General features: G+C 50.5%; 1 pseudogene; it reads left to right on the top strand.

Moving 5' to 3' along the window:
- The first annotated feature begins 665 nt into the window (after window positions 1-665).
- LOC129650977 (liprin-alpha-1-like) lies at window positions 666-27,620 on the top strand (annotated as a pseudogene).

Below are 27,620 nucleotides of genomic sequence, written 5' to 3'. Positions count from 1 at the left end.
CCTTTGAGTTCAGGGGTGCCCTTTCAGTAGCCTCACTGGAGACTTGTTTGGGGGGTGAAGGAGGCAGAAGCCCACTTAGAAGACATGCTCATTCCTAGTGCTGGTGGTTTCTGAAGCAGTTTATACTATTTGGTTCGACTGTGAACCAGTATCCTTGCAGGGTTATGTTTGACGGTGGGCCTGAGCTGTGGGCATGGCTTTCCTTCTCCCACACACCACACTCCCCTGACGTCTTTTTGGCAGCCCCTCCCCCCTCTGTGCACCCCTGATGATGGGCCTGAGCCCAGCCCCCCTGTTACCATGGAGCCCCTTGTGACTGAGTGGGTTTCAGGCTCTGGCCCCTGGGAGACATGCTGGAGGCAGAGCCTTCGTGCCATTTCTTCTAGAGACAGCAGTGCTGATGGTCATAGTGTGAGAGCAGTGTGTGTGAGAGTGGTGTGTGAGAGTGGTGCGTGAGAGCGGTGTGTGAGAGCGGTGTGTGAGAGCGGTGTGTGTGAGAGTGGTGTGTGAGAGTGGTGTCTGAGAGTGGTGAGTGTGAGAGCAGTGGTTGTAGTGTGAATAGCGGTGGCCGTAGTGTGAGATCGGTGGTGATAGCTCCGGTGCTGAGCTATCTAACCGTGAAACAGCAGTTGCCCCCGAGTGGGGGACTGCCCCCATACGCGAGGATGGGTCGCAGAAGGGCCCGCCTATGGGCACTTTTCCAGCGCTGCAACCCCAAGGCAAAAGCCAAGACAAGGAAGACCTCGGCCTCGGCCCAAGTTCTGGAAGCGGAGCGGACTGACGTGAGAACAGCTGGGGGCTGGGCCCGTGGGATTGTCCCTTACCCAGTGAAGCACTGGGGCTGTGTTTCATTTTGTTAGCATGGTTGTGGGCCCTGCCGGGGGTCCCTGCCAGCCAGGGCGTTTTGGTCTTCTGGGCAAGATCGACCCCAGCAGGTTGACCTTGTAAGTGGTTGTGCAGGTGCTGCGTGGAGGATGGCCGGGGGCCCCACCAGAAGGGAAACGCTGGCTGGAGGAGTCACTGGGGCACGTGGATTGAGCTATAGAGTCAGTCCTTGAAGCAGAAAGGCTAAGCCCCTTATCGTCTCCCATCTTACAAAGCACAGAACAGTGTGTCCAGTATTTTAATGATGGCTACCTACTGCTTACATGTATAACATACACCCTCATAGTTCACATGTCTACTACATGCCTCTTACAAGTGTTGGGCAGTGTTCTAGGTGCTGAATGCTCAGTGTGTAGTAGGGGATATGCGGCCCAGCATTTTTTTATGTGTGTGAAGAAAAATAGAAGAATGAAAGATGCCGTGTGGTTCAGTTTGAGCAAGTTCACCATGTAGATGGCACCGTGTGCACGAAAATTGTGATAAAATACATAAAACATGAATTTAACCCTTTAACCAGTTTATTGAATGACTGTGTGACTTCAGTGGGGTCAGGCTAACAGATGGCTGTGGGGTGCCATCAGCCTTTTTCCCAGAGGAACACTCCAAAGCCTGGTGGCCTTGTAGAACTTCCCTTTCTTCTGCCCTGTCCCCAGTGGTTCTAGGTCACTGGTCTGTGTGTCATTTAAGAACCTCTTTGTCCAGTTTGTTGTTAGGTTTATGTTTAGGAAAGTTTCTCAGACTTCCCTGGGTCTTGAGAAGGCAGGCTTGGATTCCGGGTTCTCCCCTGCCGCGTGCCTGCCAGGTCGAGGTGGAGGCTAAAGGCTGGTCTGAGTTGTGGTGGTCTGTGTGGTCTTGGGGTCAGCGGACCCCTCTTCTCCGGAGGGGCAGGGAGACCCTCTGTGTGGAGGCTGGAGAGACTTGACAGGGTCAGTCCTCAGTCTCGCTCTCTTTTTAATTTGTGTTTGCATTTAGTTACTTACTCATTTAACTGTTTTCTAGGAGTTGGCATCACCTACGGAAGAAGTCAGTGCATGCCGAGAGCAGCTTCTAGCAAGAGGAAAAGAGATTGCCGAGATGAGAGCTGAAAGGAACAACACCAGGGTCAGTAGGGGGATTCTCACGTGTGGACAGTTGCCCCACGGGGGTCACCACTGGGTTCCGTGTTGCTGTCTTTAAACTCTGTCTGGTTTTCAAGTCATTTTTCACATCTTCCCACTGAGCAGACCGGGGTGGATCAGATCGGGGTTCTCATACTTTGCTTCAAATTGATGATGAGAGCTAATATAATTTTAGTACATTTGAGGGGGGAGTTCTCTTAACTTACATTTTTGTCCATGCTACAGTGTGTGTGAGGTCTTAGTTCCCCGACCAGGGATTAAAACTCAGGACCCCTGCAGAAGTGAGGAGTCTTAACTACTAGGCCACTGGGGAAGTCCACTCTAACTTTCGACTGAACTGGCGGGATTGCGACTTGCCTTAGCATGGTTTCGGTGTTAGCATGAGGCTGAGAGGAGTTATCGGCCCTGAATTCAAGTATGAGGTTGAAGGTGCTCCTTTGGCCCCGCCCTGCAGCTGCTGCTGGAGCACCTGGAATGCCTGGTTTCACGCTATGTGCCGTCCCTCCGGATGACGATGGGAAAGCAGCAGGCGCAGTCCCCGGCCAGCATGAGCAGCGAGGTGGAGGTGCTCACGGCCCTGAAATCACTGTTTGAGTACCACAAGGCCCTGGACGAGAAGGTACCCGCCACCCGGCCGTCCTGGATTTGGACACTTGCTGCCTTGTTAGGTGGATGATGCATGTATTTATGTAACTGGTTGACTTTTGAGCTTCTTGAATTCTTGTAAATACATTTTTTCTGTAAGAAGTCAGAATGTTATATGGTTAAAAAGTGTTGCCTGTGTACATGCTCAGTCATGTCCAAGTCTTTGCGACCCTGTGGACTGTAGCCCACCAGGCTCCTCTCTCCCTGGGACTTCCCAGGCAAGAATACTGGAGTGGGTGGCCATCTTCTACTCCAGGGGATCTTCCCGACCCAAGGATAGAACCTGCCCTCTTGCATTGGCAGGCGGATTCTTTACCACTGATCCACCTGGGAAGCCCCAGGTAAAAAGTATTAGTTGGCATAAATGTCTCAAGATTTATTATATTCTGTATATCAATTTGCAATTAAAAACTAGGTAATAGGATTATTTTAGGAACTTTTTTTTTCCTCTCTAACTTAGAATTTAAAGCTGTTAATAAGCAGATTTTCTTGACGTTAAGATCAATGAGATGTATTAAATGTCTTCTGTTACAGTAGCCGTGTTAAATTAGGGTGAGTGTACACTAAGACGTGCACTAACATATATACACACTTCAACACACAGTGACTCGGCCCCTTTTATTTCAGTTGAGAGCGATTACGAGGAGCACTTGAAAGGTGTAGTTTGTTAGAAGAAGAATTAGGTGCCACACATAAAGAGATAAGTTTGATCAGTCATCGTGTAGTTTCCGTGAAGGGTTTGTCATTTGTATCCTTTCATTTAAAAGAAGTATGAAGGCTGTAGTGGACATCAGATGTTATTTATCTTTCTGATTGAGGACCCTCCCACTTGGGTTATTTTAATGACTAGTAACCTAGACTTGTGGCTCAGAGCTGCAGGATCTCTTAAGTACCCCTTTGTCCAGTAGAAGACAAATTCTGACTCTAATCACCTGGTTCTCTTTGGGATGGATAGCATCACCATGTATTTTCTTTTTATGCTGTATTTCAGTTTTGAGTTGAGTTTTTCCAAATGGAGTTTTGCTGTCTTGACTTATTTCTTTATTGTGATTCAAACTTTTGGTTTTAGCTGATGATTCTTAAAGAGAAGAAAAACCCGGAAAAGATACTGATGGACGGGGTGCTTGATGTAAATCCCAAGCAAGAAAACATGCCAAGCGCCGATGGAAAGGCAAGTCCCCGGTCCCACTCGATCTGGTTCTCGTCTTCCCATCCAGTCTGTGCAGGGCTGTTGGGACCTCTCACCAAAGCACCATGTAGTTCTGTGAGACTGTGACAGTCGTGTGAGCTCCAGAGCACAGAAGGCAGTTTTGACCTCACCGGTTGCCCGGAAGTGCTGTGTTCCCTGCCTCCCAAAACAAGGCTGTCTAAGGCTTCCTTTCCCCCTTAGAGAACCCGCGACGGCTCTCTGGCTCGGGTGATCCAGCTCCAGGAAATCATAAACAACCAATTGCGGGAGAGCCAGATGAAGGAGCTCCTGAGCCAGATGGAGGAGCTTCTGGCAGCCCTCTCTGCCCAGGTGACAGAGATGGAGGAGGACCTGGACACGGCCAGGAAGGACCTCCTCAAGTCCGAGGAAGTAAACGTGAAACTAGAGCGGGACCTGCGCGAAGTGAGTGACAGTGGACGTGTCTGTTGTCCTGAGGTGGAATGTGGGTCCCTTGTTCTCCCGGTGGTCTCAGCCTGGGGATGGCTGCGTGAGCAAGAGCAGAGCTCTGGCGAGACCGCAACTGGCTGCCTCCCTGCCTCTGCGTCGAGGTCTCGGGGTAGAAGAGGCCTGGTCCAGGCGGTCCGTTGGCAGTGGACCAACATAAGGGCAGCCCTAGCGCTGTGCTGCACCCTGGGTGTGGGCTGCTCATTTCTACAAGTTCTAGGGGGCCTAGTGTGTTCCTTTTTAAAAAGTTCATTCATCCATTCATTCATTGATGTGAGTATAGTTGCTTTACACTGCTGTGTCAATTTCTGCTGTACAGCAAAGTGAATCAATCATATATATATATATATATATATATACACACACACACACATCTCCTTTTTTAGATTTCCTACCCATTAACTTCACCACAGAGCACTGAGTAGAGTTCCCTGTGCTGTACAGTAGGTCCTTACTCATTGTTGACTTTATGCATAGTATCAGTAGTGTATATGTGCCAACCCCAGTCTCCCAGTTCATCCCCCTACCTGCCTGTTGAATGTATTCCCGATGATGCTGAAATTTCCTTCTGATTCACTCAGGCGAGTCTGGTGACGTCTGTGGAGCCCGTTCTCTCGGAGAGATGGGAGCATGCTGTGTGGGCTCTGCTGAGGCAGCTTGCCTGGCCATCTTCTCTAGTTTCTGAGGTTCCGCTCCTTGAAGGGATGTGTGACAGTGACACGGCGGTCAGACAAGACGAGTGGCATTTGCTCACCCTCAGATCCTCAGGCCCGTGCTGTGTAACCATGTAGAATCATGATGCTTCTGGTGGTCATGTCTGCGGGTATCATGATTTATGAGAAACTACCTAACAGTCATTGTGAAAACAGAAGAGTGCTGGGGGCTCAGGCCTCCTCCTCAGCTTTCCTTTGTACACAGGCAGACAGCCCACCCTGCCCCACCCCTCCACCGTGAGACCGTCTCAGAGAGAACCCCTCCAACATGTTTTCCAGCAGGTGGACTTGTTTAATAGCCTGGTGTGAGTAATTCTGTGTGAGAACTCAAAACAGAAATATTTGCACATCTTTGTATAACCTGTTCACATTACTCTTTGGCAATAGGAGGAGATTAGGTGGCAGAGTTGAATATGTAGAGAATTCTGGAAAAAGCGTTTGTAGAACCTTTCACTTTTAATGTCAGGACAACATTGGTTACTTAGTGACTACGGAGGGACCTGAAATGGAGTTTGAGCTGGCGGACAGGAGCTGCACCGGCAGCAAGTTCTGGTCCTGGTGTGAGCGTTTCACACATGTGGTGTAACTCTGCTTTAGAAGAACTAGGCTTGAGAAGGCTGCTTCCAGTTGTGTTACACTTTGACTTGTGTTTCCACTCATTGATATTCTTACTTTAATTTTGAGGAAATTGCATGAGATTTTTCCCACTTTACCTGAGGAAATGAACCTCAGAGCTCCCTGTTGGATCTGTTGAAGGTCCCTCCCTGTTCTGGGTCAAGCACGCCTGTATGGTGTAGGAGACAGAGGTCCTCGTTTCATGCCAGATCCCTTCCCTCCTGGAATTCTTGCAATGACAGGGTAGTTTAGTGTACTTTTTGTTTGCTGTTTGGGTTTATTATGTAGAAAAGAAGCTTGGTAAATCGAGTGGCCAGACAGACATTAAGACAGATGGGTGCCATCGTGGCAAATGTGACATTTGAGGTACGCGCGATTTTGCTCACGTCTAAGAAAACTGCCATGTCTAGGAGTTTACTTTTGAGGATGCTAATTTTGTGTTTGATTTGAAACTTAGGATTTAGTCCAGCTTTTTTACTCTTAAGTGTGCTGGAGTATTCCATGATAATGACTTACTTTTCTCCTCTGTAATGCCCGGTGTAGGCCATGGCCCAGAAGGAGGACATGGAGAAGAGAATCACTACACTTGAGAAACGCTACCTCGCCGCACAGCGCAAAGCCTCCTCTGTGCATGACCTTGATGATAAACCTGAAAATGAAATCGCAAATAAGGATTCTCTGCATCGACAGGTAATGGCCTTTACTGACCTGTGTCTGACTTTTATAGTAGTGAATACTGAGGAAGGAAGGTAAAGACCTTTTCATGTGACTCCCATGTTGGAAATCAAGTCCCAGTGTAAAGTTCTTATGACCCGAAAATACTGTGCTCAAAAGTGTGGATGTACATCATGATAAATCAACTGTACTGAAAAGAAATACAATGTTTAAAAACTGAGGGTGACTGCAACTTACAGGTTTGAATGATTTGGGATTTGGTTTAACCATTTTGTGGAATTCCACTCCTGACTCTTTTGTTTTACTTGACTTGAATCTGTTGGCTTGTTAGCATTTTTCCTGAAAGAGCAGAGAGCAGCAGGGAACTTCAGGGCAGCTGGCTGCCTGTTGGGAACTGGGGTCTCTGTGACAAAAGGCAGGGTTAGAGCTCCAGTCTGATTAGGGTGTGTACTTCCTATGGTTTGGTGAGCTTTACTCGCTCCTGTTCCCGTGTGGTCTCAGATAATCAGGACTTACCCAGGAAAACCAAATCTGGCTTTTCCAAAACAAAGTGAGTCCGTCTGGTGTGTGACAAAGTGTATCATTGGCCCCACCACAAAAATAAAATCCTAGAAAGCCATTGAAATTTATGATGTGGAATGCTAATTAAGAGCATTATGATATACAAAATAATGGCTGTAAAAGGCAGATCAGGAAATACTACGTACCATATGCTGTTGTTTTCTGAGGGTTTTGAAGCATATCATATTGTTTATGTATGTACATAGAGGAATACGCACACAGAAAACATAAGAAAGCTGCTTAGAAACAAATGCTAACCTCTCAGGAACCCGAGCGTATAGATAACTTAATTTTTTTTCTTTTTCAAACAAGAATGTAAATGTTCTACATTGAAAGTTTTTCAGAGTAAGAAGATCTGTTAAAAGAATAATCGTGCATTTACAAATATTAGTTGACTGGCATTTCACCAGGCACACTCTGATCAGGTCTGTTTCAGAGGAGATGAAAGACATGTTTTGGCTTACAAGCCTGTGGCAATCTGTAGTTGGTAGGGTTCCCTTCAAATGATGATTCTGGTGATGTTTTAAGAAGGGTCAGTACTGAACCCTTATTCCCTTGTCAAGAAGAATGAATACACTTCTACAGAAAACTGATCTTCTTTAATATATAAGAACTTTTTTTTTTTTAAAGACTTCTTTGGGGACGTTTAGGAAAAGCAAATACTCTTGCACGAGGTGTTCTGCCCACTGAGACCAAGCCCAGGAACAGAGAGAAAAATTACCGTGACGCTGCTTCCGAAACAGAATTAATCCAGTAGACACGTGCATTTAGGTTTTGTCTCAGCTTACTAAAAACGGCAGCGGCTACACCACTTGGCCTGTTTGGATGCTCTGCTCTCCCTTTGTAGGAGGAGGATAAAAAGCGACCGTTGCAGGAGCACCTGGAGCTGGAGGAGCAGAAGCTGCAGCAGACGCTGCCCAGGGCGGAGACGCTGCCAGAAGGGGAGGCTGAGCTGGCTCAGCGGGTGGCCGCGCTCTCCAAGGTGCTGCTCCGGCTCCCTGGGGGGCGGGCGGGGAAGGGCCTGTTCCATGCTGTCCCACCGTGCCCCTCCCCGTGCTGCTCAGTCCACAAAGGAGCGCAGACGCGGGGAGCGTGCTGCCCGGCTGAGATAGGAGCACGCCCTGAGTGTCAGACAGTCCCCGCTCCCTTGTCATCCCTCCGTTAATTTCCCTCCAGCTTTGTCCTGTGTTCTGAGTGTCCCCAGGACGCTTCAGCTCCAAGTCACTGCTGCTCAGAGTTCAGTCAGCACCTCAAAGCCTAGCAGGATAGAGAGCTAGAAAAATCCCATTCTCGTTTAAGAGATGGCCAAAATAGCTCTGTAATGAACACAGTTTTAAGTCTTGATTCATACATTGTTGAGTAAGTCACAGCGGGGCACGGTGCAGACCCGGGGCCCCACTCCCAGCTTGCAGTCCCCGGGAGCCCGCGGGTGAGAGGCCGCGTCCCGGAGACGTGGCGCTGCTGGGGGCATGGTCCCCACAGCCCGCCAGCCACCCCGTCCTTCTGGTGGGCAAGGTGTGGCCCCGCACTGCTGGTGGGTACTGGCTGGGCATGGAGAGGTGGGCCTGTGCTGGTGCGGCTGTCCGGAGCGTTGCCCGGAGCTCAGTGAGTGGCTGAGGGGCCTGCCATTCGCGGGAGGCCGGTGGTGCCGGGTGCTCGCAAACCCTCCCAGAGCAGGGTCACTAATAGCCGCCAGGGGGCACCCTTCTGCCTGTGATCTTCCTCTCAAGGGGTGGTTTCTTCTCTCCCCTGACATCTTTGCTGTCTGTCCCCGGTCGGCCTTGTAGTCTGAACTTTGGTCTTCTGGAAGCTCTGTCACTAAGGAGGCTAAACTGTTGGAACTGACCTCCCAGCTTAGGAAGGTAGAACGTGTGCTCTTGTGCGTCCCGTGCTTGCCACTGCCCTGCCCGCGCTGGCTCCCCACAGGCAGTCTGAGGAGGCTGTGCAGCGGCCGCGGGTGCGGGGCCCGGGGCGGGGGCGAGCCCGTCTCCTCTCACGAGCCGGTCACCAGCACCCTCCGTCAGCCACGTGTCACACGCGAAGCCGCGCTGGCTGCGTGAGCAGGCGAGCGGGCGTGCCCCCCACCCCACCCCCCCACCCCCGCGAACCCAGGGCCAGTGGTCTGCACAGAGCATAGCCCGCTTGCCACCCCTGCGGTCACAGCCCGCGTGTCGTCAGGACAGGGTCGTTGCGAGCGGAGCTGACGCTTTTCTTGGCCGACAGGTGGAAGAGAGACACCGTACCATCAAGGAGAGGCTGCGCCAGATGGAGGCCCAACTGGAGGAGAACAAGAAGGAGCTGCTGTGGGTGCGTGTGCTGATGGGGAGGCCGCGTCTGGGCCAGAGACGTGGCTTGGGCGGGGGCCAGTTCTGCTGTCTCTGCCGCTCAGGTCTCTGCCGTCGAGAGTGTGTGTGTAGCCCTGTCTGCTGATCCAGGCACCCAACCTCGGGAGCAGGGCCAGATGTGGTCACCCGTAGGTAGTGGGCAGGGGCCAGGGGGTCCCCACGTTCAAAGAGGCTGCTTGTTGCTCTGACCAGCCAGGCCGGGGAGCTGCTCGGGATACAGTTGGACCTTATGAATGCCCCTCAGACAGACCTGAGGGTGCCAGCCCGAGGCCCATGGTGCCCAGGTGTGGAGGTGCTTGCCTCGGACGTGGCGCTAGAGTCCCACATGCCCAACTACTGGTCCAGACATGGTGTGTGTGTATAGGATGGCTGCTCCTAGGCAGGAGGAGAACCGTAGCTCCACTGGAACAGAAGGCCCGTCAGGAAGGGTGATGGTGGGGGCTCGCATCAGAGAGTCCTGAGAAAGGTTTCCCAGAAGGGTTGGCCACACAGTGATGCAGACCATTCAGGAAATGGAGTGGGGATCCCAGGTCCAGCCTCAAGTGTCAGTACTGTCCCCACCATACCTGTGTTCTTGGGCCTGACTGCAGAGCCTCACACGCGGGCTCCCGGGGGGCTGTGGTTCTGACTCCCATCATGAGACCTGCAGTGAGGCTCCCTCCCTGCTTAGGCAGAGAGGACAAGGTCTCCTGATTGGGGGTGCACTTCCTTACTTTCAGAACTGCTATTCAGAGGCTGTTGAGATTGGGATGCTGTTTATGACTAAGCCAATTCAAAGTCAATTTTTGTTTTGCTTTAAAAATATTTGAATGCCGATGCCTTATTGGGGAAGCTGTGACAGGTTTTATTTCCGTGGGCTCAAAAAGGGGTGGCCCAGCCCTGGGGAGGGGTCGTGACACAGACAGAGGGCGAGGGTACTGCCCATGGGGGACAGGGAGCCGGCAAGCCAGCACCTCGAGGCTGCCCCTTGGTTGCTTTGAGGTCATATCTGGGAAATCAAGGCAGGACCTGGGAGAGAGTGGGGCAGGGGGGAGAGACTTGTGGAGAGAAGGGTGTGAGGTGTGAGAGCGGGAGGGTGGCATGGGGCCCAGCAGGCACTCTCCCGTGCGTCTCAGATGACAGAGCCGACCTCGCGGTGTGAGGGGCCATCCCCAGAACAGCCCGAGGGCCTGTGCCCCGAGAGGAGAGCCACGGGGGTGCTGGCCCTCCCGTCCCCTGGCTGCCCCTGCTCGCTCCTGTCTGTGTGTGTTCAGACCAGCGTGGGAAACGGAGGGCTGGGAACCCGCGAGGACGGCACTCCCCGGTGAACTAGGACCAGTGATAACCTCTGAGGGGGGACCCAGCGGCTGCGGAGCTGAAGGATTTTTTTCTAATTTTCCTTCAGCGTGGCTGATGGAAGCATGGATGTATTTTTTTACTTTTCGGTTTTTGTCTCTGACTCCATCAGCCCACCCTTGTGAATAACCTCATAGGATTGCCTTCCGTCCACACTAAGACCGGAGTGTCACCAGGCCATCTAGGAACTGGAGTCTCCTCCTGCCCGTTTCTTCAGTACTGCTCGCTTAAGAGATGGCAGTGTCTCATAAGCATGGCCCATGTGTCCAAAGTCAGGGCTTCCATGTAAAATTGTGTTCAGTTCCTGATAGACTTGAGCTGCCCAGAATGTCGCTGACGAGACGTGGTCCTGTCGTGCCCAGGTGCAGCCCCTGAAGGATCAGGACCGGGAGCACGGGCAGCAAGCCAGCGTGCTAGCCAACGTGGCCCAGGCGTTCGAGAGTGACGAAGGCGCGTCTGACGGCGAGGGCGATGGGGTCACCCTCTTCAGCTCGGCCTCTCTGCTGTCGCCCAGCGGGCAGGCCGATGCTGAGACTCTGGCCATGATGATTCAGGAGCAGCTGGCCAAGATCAACGAAGAGATCCGGTGGGTGCGCCTGAGCCCAACTCCCCGGAAACTCGGTTCCTCTGAGGAGCTGTCTTCTGCTTAGAGAAGTCTGAGTGTTCCTTAGTAAGAAAACGGACTTCAGGTCTGCTTCAAGAAGTTTCAGTTCTGAGCTTGCCCTTGATTATAGAGCTCAGTCAGCCAGGGCATTCTGTCCACAGTGTGGTGTCGGCACTCTGCGGGGGCGGGTGTTGTGGGGTGTCCCCCTCTCAGCTCTGGGCCCCAAGGTGGGTGAGGTGCCGAGGAGGTGTCTCCTGCGGCCCGTGCATCCTCCGGCACTGAGGGTTCGCCCTCGTGTGTCCCTCGGAGCCTCCCACGTTCTGGTGAAAAGCCACCTGGAACAGAAAAGCTGGGGTTCTGGGATTGGCAAATTCCCACTCAGATCTGCATTTCCTTTTTAACTTAATCTTTAACTTTAACTTAAAAAGTGTGAAGATTGGCTTGTTGTAAGATAGTGATATGTTACTGTATGTTACTCTCAGGACATGTGTTTGAGTTTTTCTCATCTCATCAATATATTTAAAATGTTTTCTTTAGACACAGTCTTGGCAGTTCTAACAGTTTACAAAACAGGATAGAACCCGAAGGCCTGCCTCGTGGTGAGCAGGGGGCCTTGGGTCTGGGTGCAGCCGTGTGGCTGGGGGCCCCGAGGCCTGCCTGGTGCCACACCCGCGCACCTGTGCCTCCCGTCCCGAGTCCACGTTCAGAGTGGCCACAGGCCGGTGACCCTGCACAGGACCTGGCAGAGCTGCTGCTCAGATTGTTCTTGTCCCGTCAGCCCTGGCCGAGGTGCCCGTTCCTGCCGGTCGAGTGCGGGGGCTCGGGCAAAAGGCAGGGGTGAACGGCACAGCCAGCAAACGCAGATGGTGCCGCCTGCACTTTTGATGCCGAGACAGACTGCCTTATGGGCCGTGTTTGAGCCACAGACAAGCTCAGAAAGACTGTCTTTCCCCATCCCCGTAGGAAATTTGGAACGGTTATATATTAATATTTTTGTTTTTACAGCAAGTGGTCAGGTAAAAGTGATTTTTTCCTTATGCAACAAGTTGACATGATGTAAATGGTAAACTCTGTCCATCAACTTGTCAACAGTGAAAAACGTTCAAGATGTATAAGTAGAAGTGAAACTTGAGAGTTTACTACCTGTAAGGATCTTGTATTTTAATTTGGAAACCATTTGCATAATCATGCATTTAACCTGTATATAAAATCATCCACGACACATTAGGGGAGAAGAGCAGTAACTGTGAATTCTAGGTTAATGCAGCACATTGACATGAATCCAGAAACTCACGCAAAGCTGGTGGAGAACTTCAAGTGATGCGTTTGTACATATACAACCTTTAAAAAAAAATTAAAAGATCAACTCAGCACTTCATCTGGTCTGGAGACTCGTGTTTAGAAACTCCAGCTTGCTCATGAACAGCTGTTTTGGTTATACAGAGTTCCGGATTCCCAATGGAAAAGACTTGAGGCACTGACGTGCATCTCTGCCCTGAGGGCAGGGAAGGTAAAGGTTGTCAACTTCAGGTATCTCCTCACATGGAGAGAGTCGCCACCCAGACCCCATCAGAATGGTAGAGTAAATAAGTCAAATCAAACGTGAATGATCAGGGACCACTTTGTAAGACTCAATGATAAGTTATTTTAAGTTTGAGAATATTCCAAAGAGGGAAAGTTGAACCTTTTTGCTGAGATGTTAATTGAGCAACTGTTGGTGGAATTCGCTAATCGTGACACAGAATGCAAGCCCAAATTTGTTGTCCAGACACATGCCTCTGGTGACAAATGCAGGTGGTGATTTTATTCTATTTTAGGTTGATCCAAGAAAAGGCCGAGGGGATTGAGAGCAGGGTGGGCAAGAGGAGCCCAAGTAACCTTCGTCGTTTTAAAACCTTGAATTCCCTCAACCTGAATCCCGCCTCCTCGCATGCCAGCTCCTTCCCGCCCAGCAGAGGGCGCTCCAGGCCCCGAAGGAGGCGGCACAGCCCGGCAAGGAAAGTAGACAAGCTGGACATCATGACTCTGGTATGTGTCTGTGCTCCTCTCCGAGCACACTGTTTTTCTTTTGTTTGTTTGTTTTTTCTCTTTTCACCCAGAAGAAAATCAGGTACATTTGCTACACTCAGAGGTCTAAGATTTTTAAAACTGCCTAGTCTTTCATCGGGCTTCCCTAGTGGCTCAGACGGTAAAGCATCTGTCTGCAATGCAGGAGACCTGGGTATGATCCCTGGGTTGGGAAGATCCCCTGGAGAAGGAAATGGCAGCCCACTCCAGTATCCTTGCCTGGAAAATCCCATGGACCGCGGAGCCTGGTAGGCCACTGTCCATGGGGTCGCCAAGAGTCGGACACAACTGAGCGAGATCATTCCATAATCGCACAGCGACAAATTAGTCTTGATATTTGGACCACCGGCTTAGCACGTCATCATGAACTCAGCCAGAGCCTGCCTCTGTAACGTTGGGCCTGGCCTGTGCTGGGCACAGCAGCTGCAGGAAGTTGCTGTTCTCAGGGAGCAGACCGCTTCGTGAGAGTAACCGTAGGCAGCTCTCACGGCGTGTGGAAACCGGGCAGCACATTTCCCACTGGGGATGCCCGGCTGCAGGGTGCAGGGCGTGCGACGGGAACCAAACCAGGAATCTAAACTGGTCTGCTTGCTGATGGGCCTGGCCGTGCGCTCAGGCCAGCTGTGCGTGTGAAACCAGGTTAAAAGCCCGGTGCCCCAGGGCCCCAGGGAAGAGGTCGGGCTTCTTCACTCTTCCGAGTCTGAAAACGGGATGACGACCTAGGGCTTTTGGTGACAGAGTGTGCGGCTCTGAAGCACGTGTCCCAGCTTTCTTTCCTGCTTGCTTAGGTTTTGTGAGTGCATTGCTGTTCACCCATGAAATCAGGTTCACAACACTCGGCTTTGTCACTGCACTTGTATTGTCCCTTTTTTGGTGTTCCACCCACTTCATGTTAGCTGCATTGTTAGTCAGCATATCATTAAATTAAGTGTGAATCATTGTAGCGGCATGTGAAGTGGTAACTAGTCCATTGTGTGGTCTTTGGAGACACTGTTTTTCTAATTTGCATCACTGGCTAATTAGTTGATATTTAAAATTCTTTGACGATTTCTCTGTGGTTTCATGCTTGATTTCCTTCCGAGTATTTGTAAAAGAACAGTTGTGTATATTTTGTCCTGTTGTTGGAGTTCTCTGACGGTGCGTCTGCTTTCATCATTGGTTTTGATTTCCTGGCTCATCCTGTTGTCTGCTTAGTGGTTGTCAATTCAGAGCCCAGCTTCCCACCACTGCCCCCCCTCGCCCCCGAGGCTGTAGTTCACCCATCCATCTCCCCTTCCCCGTCCTCCCACCTGCTCTGGTCATAGCAGTGCTGTGGGTGCACTTAGTCGGGTTTGTGCTTTGTCTTCATGTCTCATTAAATGGTGTTTTTCCCCCAGAGCAGTAAGTTTGAATTAGCCTATCACTATGCAGTTACAAGCATAATGTAGATGGATCCTCAACTACATATCATGTGTAATTCATAAATGAGATTATCCTTACCTATAGAAATGATCTTCTTAAGTGTAGAATTAATGGACTTTTGACACAATATCCTTTCTATGTTGGTGCTTGTATTTAAGACTATAAATCTCATCAGCTTTTGCACAGTTAATGTCTCTACTAGACTCTCTAAAAAACTATCTTCTCTGGTGAATAAAATGTAAAGACTGCACCTGCTATTATGCTAGCTTCCATTCTTACATATTTTCACAGGGAACCTGCTTTAATACATTTATTTTGAGAAATTTTAAATCAAATTCTAGGTAAGCATTTTACATTAATATCCAATAGGTGGTTAGATTTGTTCAGTGTTAAAATAGGTATTATGGTAACTTCCTCATCAGTTAAATCACTATTTTAAAGTATAACATCTTTTTTATTAAGAGAAACTAACGTATAGAGAAGTTTGGCTGAGAAGAGACAACTGTTAAGGCCCTTTATTGTAGAGAATGCTGTGCTTTAATAAATCATGATGTTGTAATAGAATTGTATCTTCCTGAGTAATAATTTATAGTGTTTAGTAAATCTTGAATAGCTTATTTAATTTCTGTGGTCAAAAAAAATGTTCTGTTTCCAGTTACACGTTTTCTAAATCGTCATCTCACTTCTATGTTTGCCATCATTTTTGCTATACTGTGTTTGTCTATGCTGATTCTTGAAGTTTTAGCTTCAAAGTCACAATAAATCTGGTTTCTCTTCCTTTCTTTGCATGCATCTATCAGCCTAGTGATTTAAGGAAGCATTGTTGAAAGGTAAACTATTTAGCATGCCTTTGTTTCTCTGTGAAGTATTAGAGAGTCCTTATCATTTTATGTGAATGAACACTGTGTGGTTATGTACTGGTGAAGAATTGACATTTTAATGGAAGTAATGAAACCCACCCACCACTTAAAATATGTTGATGGTTCTGTTGGAAATAGGTCATTCGTTGGGACGATTGTAACAGTTTGCCTATATCCCACTTGTTTGCCTTCTAATCATCTCATGCTTATTTATAGTAGATATAGTATTATTTATTATTTTTAAATTTTTCTTTACTTATTTTTTTGGCTATGCTGCACAGCTTATGGGATCTTAGTTCCCCAACCAGGGATCAGACCAGTGTCCCGGCACTGAAAATGCCAAGTCCTAATGTCTGGACTACCATGGAATCTCCGCTTAGAGTTTTTTTTAAAACAAATGACTGACTCAGAGCCATAGATGTTAGATTTGGAGGAAGCCAATTTAATGATGGTGGGTAGCAGTGTGCAGGAGACTCTGTGCGCCAGGCACCGTGTCAAATGCTTTCCGAGTCTGTCATGTAATCCCGCAGACACCCAGGTGAGGTCCAGGCTGCTGTTATCCCCATTCAGCAGACATGGACACTGAGGCTTAGAGAGGCCGGGCACCGTGCCCAGGCTCGCACACCCAGTAGCAACTGTATAAGTGAGACCTGTCTGGACCCCGAAGGGGTTAATCTGTTCCCCACACTGTTTCCACCACTGTCTTTCCTGTCTTCAGACCCAGGACCAGCGGAAAAGCTGGGAGTCCAGGCGAGATCATTTTTTTTAATTAGTTTATTTTTTAATTGAAGGGTAATTGCTTTACAGAACTTTGTTCTTTTCTGTCAAACCTCAACATGAACCATCCATAGGTACAGATACATCCCTTCCCTTTTGAACCTCCCTCCCATCTCCCTCCCCATCCCACCCCTCTAGGTTGAAACAATCAGTTCTTAGTGAAGACCTAGGACGGAGGAGCCTGGTAGGCTGCAGTCCATGGGGTCGCTACGAGCCGCACACGACTGAGCGACTTCACTTTCACTTTTCACTTTCATGCACTGGAGAAGGAAATGGCAACCCACTCCAGTGTTCTTGCCTGGAGAATCCCAGGGACGGGGGAGCCTGGTGGGCTGCCGTCTGTGGGGTCACACAGAGTCGGACACGACTGAAGTGACTTAGCAGCAGCAGTTTACTTTATGTAAACCACAGTGAGCAAATTACACTCAAACTGCGTGTAAGCACTTCAGTGTGTAGCCCCCAGTCTGTATGTTACTGAGAAATACAAGCCAAACACATGGTGTTCGCATGGAGGGGTTAGGTACCTTTTCTGTACTTCACTTGCTGTCATGGGTTCAGTAACCTGCATCATCACTAAACATGATCTTGGGTGGTGGTACAAGCTGTTTCCTTTTCTCCTTCAAACAGAAAGGTCTGGACGGCTTTGCTGAGAGGTTTCTCACTCTTGCTAGTAGTGCTCCTGAGCAGCATCTGGCGATGAACACAGTCCTTTCATCAGGGCAGTTCATGCCATGCAGGGTTCACAGTGCTGGCGTGGCTCCGCTGTCCTGCCTGTCGGGGCCATCTGGTCGCTGGATGCAAAGGAGGGCGGAGCCTGGCTGCAGGGAGGCTCCTGGCCAGGATCTCTGCACTCAGTAGGGTGCTCTCGCTGCCCCATGGCCCTGCTTCTCTTGAACAAGACAGTCCTTTAAGATGGCATTAAGCTAGAACAACACATTTTTTTGTACTTGGCGGATAGCATCGCTAATATGTTTTCAAATAAGTTTCTGGTTATAATGTAAAGCCTGTGTGATTGCCTTTTTTGACACAGTCTATCGTTAGCCAGTTTTACACTTACCTCACTCCCTCAGCTGCCACCTATACCAGAAGAGGTACAAGATGACAAGACCGCCATCAAATGTGAAGCCTCGACCCCCGCCTTGCTGCGGTTCCTTCGGCTAGACCGGCTGGACAGGGGGTCACCGCACAGAGCCAGCTACGAGGACATCAGGGACGCCCGCAAGTAAGGGGCCTGTGCGCCTCGTCGTCAGTCTCAGGAGCCCTGCGCCTCTTGTCTTCAAAGAGTTGCAAGGATGATTGTAAAGGAATCCCACTGGATTCGGTGCCTGTGTTTAGTGGTGAACTTCAGGTGCCGGGGTAGAAGAGTTCAGTGACCTCAGTGATTTTAAAAAACATCCGTCTCTATGTGTTGACTCCTGTGGGAGATTTCTTCCTGCTCTTGCTAGAGGTCTGCCCAGTCTGGGACGCGTTCCTGATGGTTATGGCTCCGTGCCTCTCGGATTTGTTCTTGAGGGTCCCTCCCTTTTTCTCAGGGGTCTCCTCTCAGGAGACTGTCTGTCACCTCCTGTGACTGACCCTGTCCTCATTCAGACCCCCACCTGCTGAGCTCCCGTCGTGAGCCAGGCAGCACTCGATGGAGGGCACATGTGGTCACCTGACCTGCAGCCCTGCGCACGGTGACCGTCACTCTCCTGCCACGGCCGGGGATGGTCACCCTGTGAGAGGCGGGGGGAACTGCCCAGAGCAGGGGAGCTCGCCTTCTCTGGGAGGGTCGTCACCTGCCAAGCAGCGACCCTGAGGGAGGGTTGGAGGGCCCTCTGCACCAGCTCATCTGGAATGAAGCCCTCCTCAGGGGAGAGCTCCAGGCAGAGAATCTCAGCTTCCCAGGGCCGTTGTTTGTGGCCGGAAGCCTGCATTGCTCGTGTGGAGTGTGGTTGGTGAAGCAGACTCCACTGTCGGCTGTGAGGTTGAGGCACGGGTGTTGCTGGGTGGCCAGTTCTATCAGTAGGTCTTGTGGAGGGGTGTGTGTTTGCACAAGGGCACCGGTTAAAGGTTGTTTTCTCTCCCCAAAGCTCGACAGGCTCTCAAGACAGCCCCGGGGGCAACCCCAGCAGCAGCCAGGACTCGCTGCAGAAAGCCCCAAAGAAGAAGGGCATCAAGTCCTCCATCGGTCGTTTGTTTGGCAAGAAGGAGAAGGGCCGGCCTGGACACCCCGGCAAGGAGGCGCTAGGACCAGGTGGGTGCCTCACCGTTCAGAGGGAGGAGGGTCTGCATGCATGTCCCTTCTGTGTCTCCCCCGCTGTCCCCATGAGGCTCCTGTCACTCACGCTGGGTATCCTCCTGGGAGGAGCAGAGGAGGCGTCTGTCTTCTTTAGGGTCCGAGATGATTGGATCAGTTGATGAATGGATGTGTGGATGGATGGATGGATTAGTGAGTGGATGGATGGATGAACAGATGGCTAGCCAGATGGGTGGATGAACAGAGCACGGAATGAATATTGCAGATGTTTATACTGCAGTGCTAGAAACATACTCTACGAAATGGATTGAGTAGGAGCTGGGCAATGAGTGTTTCCTGCAGAACAGTGACAAGTGTTTGGAAACGGCCTAAGGGCTCATCAGTGAGGGGTGAGGTAAAATCTGTGGACACCCCACAAGGAACAGCACCCTCTTCTTCCTGCCACTTTCCCCATCCCCAGGAGCTCATCATGGGTTCTGCCCATGCCCCCTACTCCATCCCAGAGCCACACAGGTCCTCCTGGCGTCTCCTCATCACACAGTGTTATCAGGCCCCCATCTCACTCGGCTTCATCTCCTGAAGGACAGGGTATGTTCCTGCCTCTTCAGCCAGAGATTTGTTGAGTGTCTTGTTTGTGCTGGGTGTGGGATGTATAGGGGTAAGTAAAACAGATATGGTCTGGAGCACAGTTAAGTGAGAAGAGAGAAAAAGCAGATTATTAAATGCTCTCCTTATTATTAATAAATATGACGCTGAGATGGATGGTGCATTGATTATATACCAGATGCTGTGTGTGCCCCTTACCAAACAGGTGCTGCCACCTCCCTATTTACAGAGGAGGAGACAGTGATGGTCATGCGGTTAGGGAGTGGTGAGGGCAGGTTCACACCCATGCAGTGTGACCATGCACTTTGCCGAGCCCCAGCCACCTCTCTGGTGGATGCAACAGGAATGAGATGGTTCTATGGCATCACTGATTCGATGGACATGAGTTTGAGCAAACTCCAGGAGATGGTAAATTACAGGAAAGCCTGGAGTGCTGCAGTCCGCGGAGTGGCAAAGAGTCGGACACAACTGAGCGACTGAACTAAAACCTGAGTGTGTGCTGAACTGCTTCAGTCGTGTCTGACTCTCTGTGAGCCCAGGGACTGTAGCCCACTAGCTCCTCTGTCTATGGGATTCTCCAGGCAAGAAGACGAGTGGGTTGCCATGCCCTCCTCCAGGGGAATCAAACCCCATCTCTTGTTATCTCTTGCAGTGGCAGGCAGGATCTTTACCGCTAGAACCACCTGGAAAGCCCCAGTGAACGCTGACAACTAGGAAATGCAGAAAATAAGGGCTGCTCCTAAGTTAAACTGGAAGAGCAGCAAGCACAGATCGTAAAGAGGAAAACACACGATGACCGACAACAGTGCTGACAGAAACAAGCAGGGATGCGTTCACCCACAGCAAGAAAATGTGCCCTTCGGAAGAGGAGCCCTTGGAGGGACAGTTGGAACCGGAATGAAAACCGAGGCCATGGTCAGCAGTGCCCACTCACACGGCCCGAGTGAGCTTTCTGCGTCCCCAGAGCTGCTGGTGGTACCATCTGGGCGCTGAGGCCGGGCAACGTCCCCGAGTGAGCTAAGGCATCCCTGCTCTCCTTCCAGTGCTGCTGCGGGGCCCTCTGTGGGCGGCCACCCTCATCCCCTGCTCTGCCACCCGCTGGGGCCCGACTGTTCCCCTGGGATCCTTTCAGCCCTTGAGCTTGTGTGTTCCCAGCCCTCTGCCACACCAGACCGGGACTCAACTCAGGACTTGGGCTTGAGATATCGAGGAGACCGTGAATCTGGAAGGACACAGCCCTGGGGCCCTCGAGTGACCACGTGAGAGAGCTGGAGAGCAAAGCCCCCTCGGGGAGGAAGCAGAGCTTTGAAACGTGCCCACACCCACCGCTGCTTCCGGCACAAGTGCCTCTTCTTTGCCTCTCCTTGGCCTGAAACAGACCCCAGCTGCTACTGTTGTTCCGCAGGTGATTCCTAAAGATGCACCTCCTGCAAGAGCTATCGTCCTGCTGCTCTGGGGCTGCCTAAGTGTGCTCAGGAGTGTCCAACAAGTGGGGCTGCCACGCCTGATGCTGGGGAAGGGCCTGATGCTGGGGGAGGACCTGATGCTGGAGGAGGGCCCTGATGCTGGGGCAGGAACGTCTGATGCTGGACTATGGGCCTGGTCCTGGGGGAGGACCTGATGCTGTAGGAGGGCCCTGATGATGGGGCAGGAACATCTGATGCTGGACTAGGGTCTGATTCTGGGGGAGGCCCTGATGCTGGACTAAGGCCTGATGCTGGGGGAGGTCCTGATCCTGGACTAGGGCCTGATGCTGGGGGCAAACGTCTAATGCTGGTGGGAGGTGTGATGATGGTGGGCAGCCTGCTCCCAGATGTACGCAGAGTTGATTATAAATATGAGAAATCTTTTTTTCATACTTTCCTGACCACCTTGCTATGTTCTTTTTTCTGAAGCATAATTGCTGTGCAATATCGATTTGATTTCTGCCATACATCAACATGAATTAGCCATAGGTGTACATATATCCCCTCCCTCTTGAATCTCCCTCCCACCTCCCTTTGCTACATTCTTGTTTCTATGGATATATGAATAATAAAGACTGTTGACTAAAATAACATAAAAAGCTCCCACACACAAGCATGCACACGCACACTCCCTAGTGCATCATTCGGGTCCGCATCAGGGTTGCCCTCGGCCACCCCGCCCTGGGATCCACGGTGAGCCTTGACACCTGCACTTTGTTCCCACCCTCGGCCCGCTGCCCACGCCTCAGCAGCAGAGGGGCCCTGTCCCCACAGATGCTGAAGTGATGAAGCCTCTTGTCTCCGGAGCCAAGGGTACGAACACCTAGTCGGTCGTCCTTTGGGGACACCTATACTTCCACCTTCTAGCCTTTCCATTGTATCCATCCGTTTCTCTTAACAGAATGTCCGTGTGATGACATGGGCTCCCATTACCAGCTCTGGTCTGTTCTCATTGAGAGTACAGCTTACCCTCGGCACTCTCTATTGGCAGCGGGAAATTTTGCTCCAGTACTTTATTGAAGCAGTGAGTGCAGTGAAGTCGCTCAGTCGTGTCCGACTCTTTGCCACCCCGTGGACTGTAGCCCGCCAGGCTCCTCTGTCCATGGGATTCTCCAGACAAGAATGCTGGAGTGGGTTGCCATTTCCTTCTTTAGGGGATCTTCCCAACCCAGGGATCGAACACGGGTCTCCGGCATTGCAGGCAGACGCTTCATCCTCTGAGCCACCAGGGAAGCTCTGACTTTATTGAAAGAAAACAATAAATAATACTGTGATAAAAATAGTTCAAAAGTAGACTGGACATACTTTGTCACATATTCAGGAAGATCACAAAAGATTAATAGAAAAACAGAATGGTAACAATGAATTGTACAAGGAAATTAAAGGCAGAACCCACATGTAGAGAGACATGCTGTCTCTGTCTACCGAGATAGCAGCTGCATAAGGCAGCATCATCTGAACGCATCTCTTACTAGCTTTTTTAATGTGCTGCCGAAAAAGTAAAAGTTACCTTTGCTACTTAAACTATCCAAAATGGCTATGTCATCAAAATCTAAAAATGTACCCCTAGGTCCATTCTTTAAACATGTTTACAAACAGATGTAAAGAGATGATTTACACAAGAAAAATAAGGCCTTTGTCAGAGCTGCACTCTGCTGTCTGTCTGTCTGGGATGTGGCGCCCTCAGTGTTCAGCTCGATGGCTCCGCAGCGGGTGCAGGGCACCGCGGTTGGTCCTCGAAGAGTCTCACTGGAGGCGAGGGATCCAGGTCCACAGAGACTAGGTTACAGGAGAGATTTTCATAGTCGTCTTCTAGTCATCCTTTCAGCCCAAATTTCATTAGAAGCTCACATTTAACACCCAGTACTTTTAAATCGCTTCACACTGCAGACAAAAAGCATGTCTTCCTAGAAAAAAAAGTACAGTTTAAGTCAGTCGTTAAAATACAACAATTGGTTGAAATTAAGTTCGCTCATTTCAGAGTGATTGTTGGACAGCTTGGTTACATTCTGGAAGGATAATGCACACCGTGTCATGATGATTTTACAATCGCAGTAAAACCCCTTCTCTCATGGTTTAACATTTAAAAATTAAACAAGAATAATTACAAGAAATGCATCATTTACAAAAGCCCTATATTTGTTCATAGGATTTATACAGACAAGCATTACAGTACATTCATTTGAAAGACTAAAATCAGGTATCAGAACATGAACTGATCTGAAAGGAGATTCATAGCCCGGATATACAAGAAAAAGTAAGTATATAAATGAAGTCATAAGTTTACATAAATATAAGAAACATTAAATTTTAAAATATTTTCTCTGTGGTATTCATGAATTTTTCACTAATTAAAAACTCTGTAATAAAATATCTTAGGGTCCATATAACAAGTATTAACAGATTAAAGATTGCATTGAGTTCAAAATGTAGTCTTTGTCGTATTCTGGACGCTGTATAATCGCCTGCAGAATTAGTGCAGGTAAACTGGAAACAAACAGACGAGTCAGTCCAGGGACGGCGGCTGGTGCCGGAGCCCCTGCCCCTTCAGACACCCCACCCCCACCCCCATCTGGGCTTCAGCTGCTTTGAGAATCCAGAGAAACACGAAGGACCAAGCAGATCAAGGAGAGAACTCTGTGGCTGACTTTATTCTGACATATAGCTAAACGCTGCTGGTAAAAAAACTTAAAACTCAATCCAGCTTTCCAGCTGAGCCCTGAACAGGACAGAGCAGACAGCCTCGTGCTCTCAGAGCGGCTGGAGCAGGGCTGGGCTCCCGGGCTGGACCCACCAGAGGACCACCCAGAGCAGCACCTGCAAGGGACGGTGGCCCCTCAGCGGCAGCTGACCCCCAAATGCTGGTGCACTTCAGTGTTAAACACTGGCCTCCGGACGGAGAGGCCCAGGGCAGGGCAGCCTCATGAACCCTGATGCTCTGGGCCCTGTGCCCTCTGAGAACGTGCACGCAGGGCGTGGCCAGCAGCACTGCTGCTGTGGGAGGGACACCCGTGTGCACGGACGCGAGGGAGACTCGGACCGTGCTCTGACTACTCCGGCGGCAGCCAGGTGCCAAGGTCATGTTCTCTGCTGCTGAGGGCTCTCCCGGGCTGACCTCCAGAGACCCGCTGACCCTCCAGTCCTAGGGTGTCGCCTCCATGCCCTTGCGGGACCAGGCCAGCCTGTACTCACCCCGAAACTCAGCAGGAGTAAGTCCTGACTGTAGCAGAATCCAGCCTCTGCGTTCCCGCCACGCTTCCTGGTCCCAAGAGTGCGGGAGGAAGCGTGCAAACACAGACTGCGGTTAGTCGTGGAACGTCACATGGGGCACAAGGACGCTCACACTCACACCCGCAGCAGCGCCCACTCCTACTGAGGGTCTGGGGAAACTTTTAGAGGGTGGATGAGGCGGAGAGAGCGAGCCTGGGGGCTGTCACGTGGGGGTCCCTGCCACCTGGGGGGGCGGGGTGGTCACACTAGAGCAGCACCGGCACATTCGATGACAGAAACGCCGTCATGGGGACAGCTACTCCACGTGACCAGCTAGCTGCCAGTCTCTCCTGAGACCTCCAGATTCACAGAGCTCCAGATTCACATATTCGACACAGTCTATTGTTACCCAGTTTTACACTTACCTCATTCCCTCAGCTGCCAGCTTTACGGGAAGAGGTACGAGATGACAAGACCACCATCAAATGTGAAACCTCGACCCCCACCTCTCTGCGGTCCCTTCGGCTGGACCGGCTGCAGACGGGGTGCTGTGCACGGCCAGCCACGGGGACCTGAGGGACGCCCGCAAGTAAGGAGCCTGTGCGCCTCGTCGTCAGTTTCAGGAGCCCTGTGCCTCTTGAAAGTGATGGTAGCATAATTTTAAAGGAATCCCAGTGGATTTGGTGCCTGTGTCTAGGGGTGTGTGTGTGCGTGTGTGTGTTTTCTGGTAGGCAGGTTTCTCTGGATCTGGTGTTAAGGTGGATGTCTAACTCTGTGTGTGTGTGCGCACATGCACAAGTGGGTTGTTCTTTGCTCTGTTGCTACACGTGGCAAACTCTAGGAGGTTCTGGTGGCTTCATAGGGAACAATTCAAAGTACGAAGATTTTCTGACCACAGAGGATAATCTTAGTTCTGTCAGTCAACCAGAGACAACATTGACTCAGGGAAAATGCCTTGTCTATAAAACGTGAAAAAATGTTTTAGTATTCCAGAAAAAAAATCACTTGAATATAGTTTAACATTTTTGGCATTATAGATGTGAGAATCAGTTTGTTTCTCAAAACTCTTTTCTTTCTATTAAGCCCAATTTGTCTCAAAGTTATTCTTTTAATTGCTAAATGTACACAGCCAACGCATCCACTTTCAGAGCATTTTTGAGGGTTGGTGAATCTCAGATTTTCACGTTGTGTGGAAACTCGCAGGGAGAGCACTGCAGGCTCACCAGGTGCTGGACACGCTCCGTGAGGAAGGGAGGCCGAGGCCGCGGGACCGTCCGCATCCCTGTTGGTCATCGCAGTGTCCCGGGCGTGCGGGGACTCCCCTCAGGCATCACGTACCTCCTGCTCTAAATGCTGTCTTTCCTCTTCCCCTTGGTGGACACTGTCACGCGCCAGCTCCAGGGGAAGCCGAGTCAGCAGGTGTGCTGAGCTGTGTGTGTCCTGAAGCCTCCCCGTGGGGCTCGTCCCCAGCTCCAGGCTCTGAGCTGAGCAGCGCTGCAGGAGTGGGGCATGGTGTTGGTGAAGGGGAGCCCAGCGAACCCTCGTAGGAGGTGCTGGGCTGTGTGGACGGTCAGTCTCTGAAAACAAGGCCACACCTGTTGTCTGGGTGGTGCCACGTGTGTAGCATTTGATGGGAAGAAGCTCACACAGCCATCTTGTTAGGAAAGACAGCTTGACCGTGGTGCTCATGTCCTGCTTTAAAGTGCCCGTTGTCATCCACAGATGGTGTGGCTTTCTCTCGGGCGTGTCTGTTCCCCATGGAATTCACGGTATTTCCGAATGTCTTTCTCCTGTGACTCTAACTTTAAGGCAAGGAAGCATGCCACGTCAGTTGACTGCTAAGCAAGTGTTTTAACGAATTGTACTTGGGGTCTCAAATTTGACCCTCGAGGGGGCAGAGGAGGTCTGAGCTAAGTAGCCCCGCAGGGTGGCCCGATCAGGGTCATCACAGCGTTCCGCAGAGCAGGTAGCCCTCCAGGCTCGTCTCTGAAGCTGTCTCTGTAAAGCTAGGTTTCAGCTGAGAGTGAGCCGGTGACAGCAGAGTGATGCAGTATCCTATAGCCGAGGAAGGAAATAAACCCCAGCAGAAGCCAAGCGAGTCTTCCATTTGCTTCTGGATGGTGGTTGTGGTTGGGACGCAAACTCCAGGCACGTGATACATGCCTTGTTCCCCTGGGATATGGGAATTTAAAAAGTTTGCCTTTTTTAAAAACTCTCCCTGAGCTATTAAGGGGCTTCCCTGGTAGCTCAGACGGTAAAGCATCTGCCTTCACCGATGTGGCAAACCTGGGTTTGATCCCTGGGAGATCCAAGATCCCCTGGAGAAGGAAATGGTAACTAACCCACTCTAGTACTCTTGCCTGGAAAATTCCATGGGTGGAGGAGCCTGCTAGGCTACAGTCCATGGGGTTGCAAAAAGTTGGGCAGGACTGAGTGAATTCACTTTCACTTTCACTTCTTGAGCTATTAAGATACCTGTTGTGTTTTCTGGTATAATTATTCCTAGAAAACAGAATATTTACTATTCTAGGAAACTTAAGGTTGACTTAAAGGAACAGTTACTTGAAATTTGATGTGAAGCATTTCGAGCTTTAACCACACATAGACTTCACAATCTTAAGTAAAGTCTAATGCCATTTGAGTGTATTGAAAAGCCACTGTGTACCTTTAGGGAATTCCCTAGCAGTCCAATAGCTAGGACTCTGCACTTCCACTGCATGGGGCCTGGGGTTTGATCCCTGGTTGGAGAACTAGGGTCGCACAAGCCACACAGGGGCCTAGTCAAAAAAGAATGACCAGTATCTTAATTTAGCACATAGCTAATTAGCTGAACAGCAGTGTAGGATAGAAACAGCCCCCATCCACCCCTCTCCTTGCTTGCTGTGTTAGAGTGCTCTGTGTTGAAAGTCTGCGCTGCTCTTTGTGTGTCTGGTGTGAAATGCTGTGCATCCCTGAAGCTCTCTCAGGGACAGGTTCCTCTGCTCAGACCCCGGTGTGGTTTCTTCTTCTATGTATCTGTCCTCACTGTTTAGAAAGGGAAGAGTGGATGTTTTTCCTTGACTACCCTCCTCCCTTGGATGTGCAGACTTCTGAATCCTTTAAGGTTGGCAATAACTCTTTCATCAGGAAGGATGTGATTCTATAAGGAATTGCGGGGACTCATTCAGCATTTCATGACTCAGGGTTCTTTGTAATATGTCTGAACTCTCATTAAGTAGATGGCTTAGAAGATTAAAGGAAAATAATGAGATGCATACTATTTCACTTTTGCAAATTTATAAAGAGAATAAATACTTAGGTTAACTTGTTTTATACCCGTGTGTAGTAGTGATTCTTGAATTTTGAATGTTTCGTTACTTGTAGGCATGAGTTTCTGGAGGAAGCCTGGAGACAAGGCGTGCCTTCCCACAGTGGGACGGGCCAACTGTTGTGGTCTGGCTGGAGGTATGTATGCGCCCCCCCACCCCCACCCGCACCCGCACCCCCGTCCTGGGCCCCGTGTGTCAATCCCTCCACGGCCATGCATAACCTCTTGCCTCCTGTCTCCAGTCCCAGTTCTGAGTCGGGATGCCAGCCTGGTACGTGGCTGCTTGCGAGCCAACGTGAAGAGCGGCGTCATCGTGCCTGCCCTGTTGGACACGGAGATCCAGCGTGAGATCGGCATCAGCAACCCGCTGCACCTGCTGAAGCTGCGCTGGCGATCCAGGAGATCATGTCCCTGACCGGCCCCTCCGCCCCTCCCACGTCCAGAACGGTGCACCTCCCTCCTTCCATAGGGAGAGTTCGCGCCCCGTTTGTGTCGCTTCCGGGGTTCTCTATACAGATGTCCACTGTTCCAGCTTAA

This window comes from Bubalus kerabau, chromosome 4 (genome assembly GCF_029407905.1).
Source record: "Bubalus kerabau isolate K-KA32 ecotype Philippines breed swamp buffalo chromosome 4, PCC_UOA_SB_1v2, whole genome shotgun sequence".
NCBI lineage: Eukaryota > Metazoa > Chordata > Mammalia > Artiodactyla > Bovidae > Bubalus > Bubalus kerabau.
Note: the sequence above shows the minus strand (reverse complement) of the source record. Positions and strands in the feature narration are given on the sequence as shown.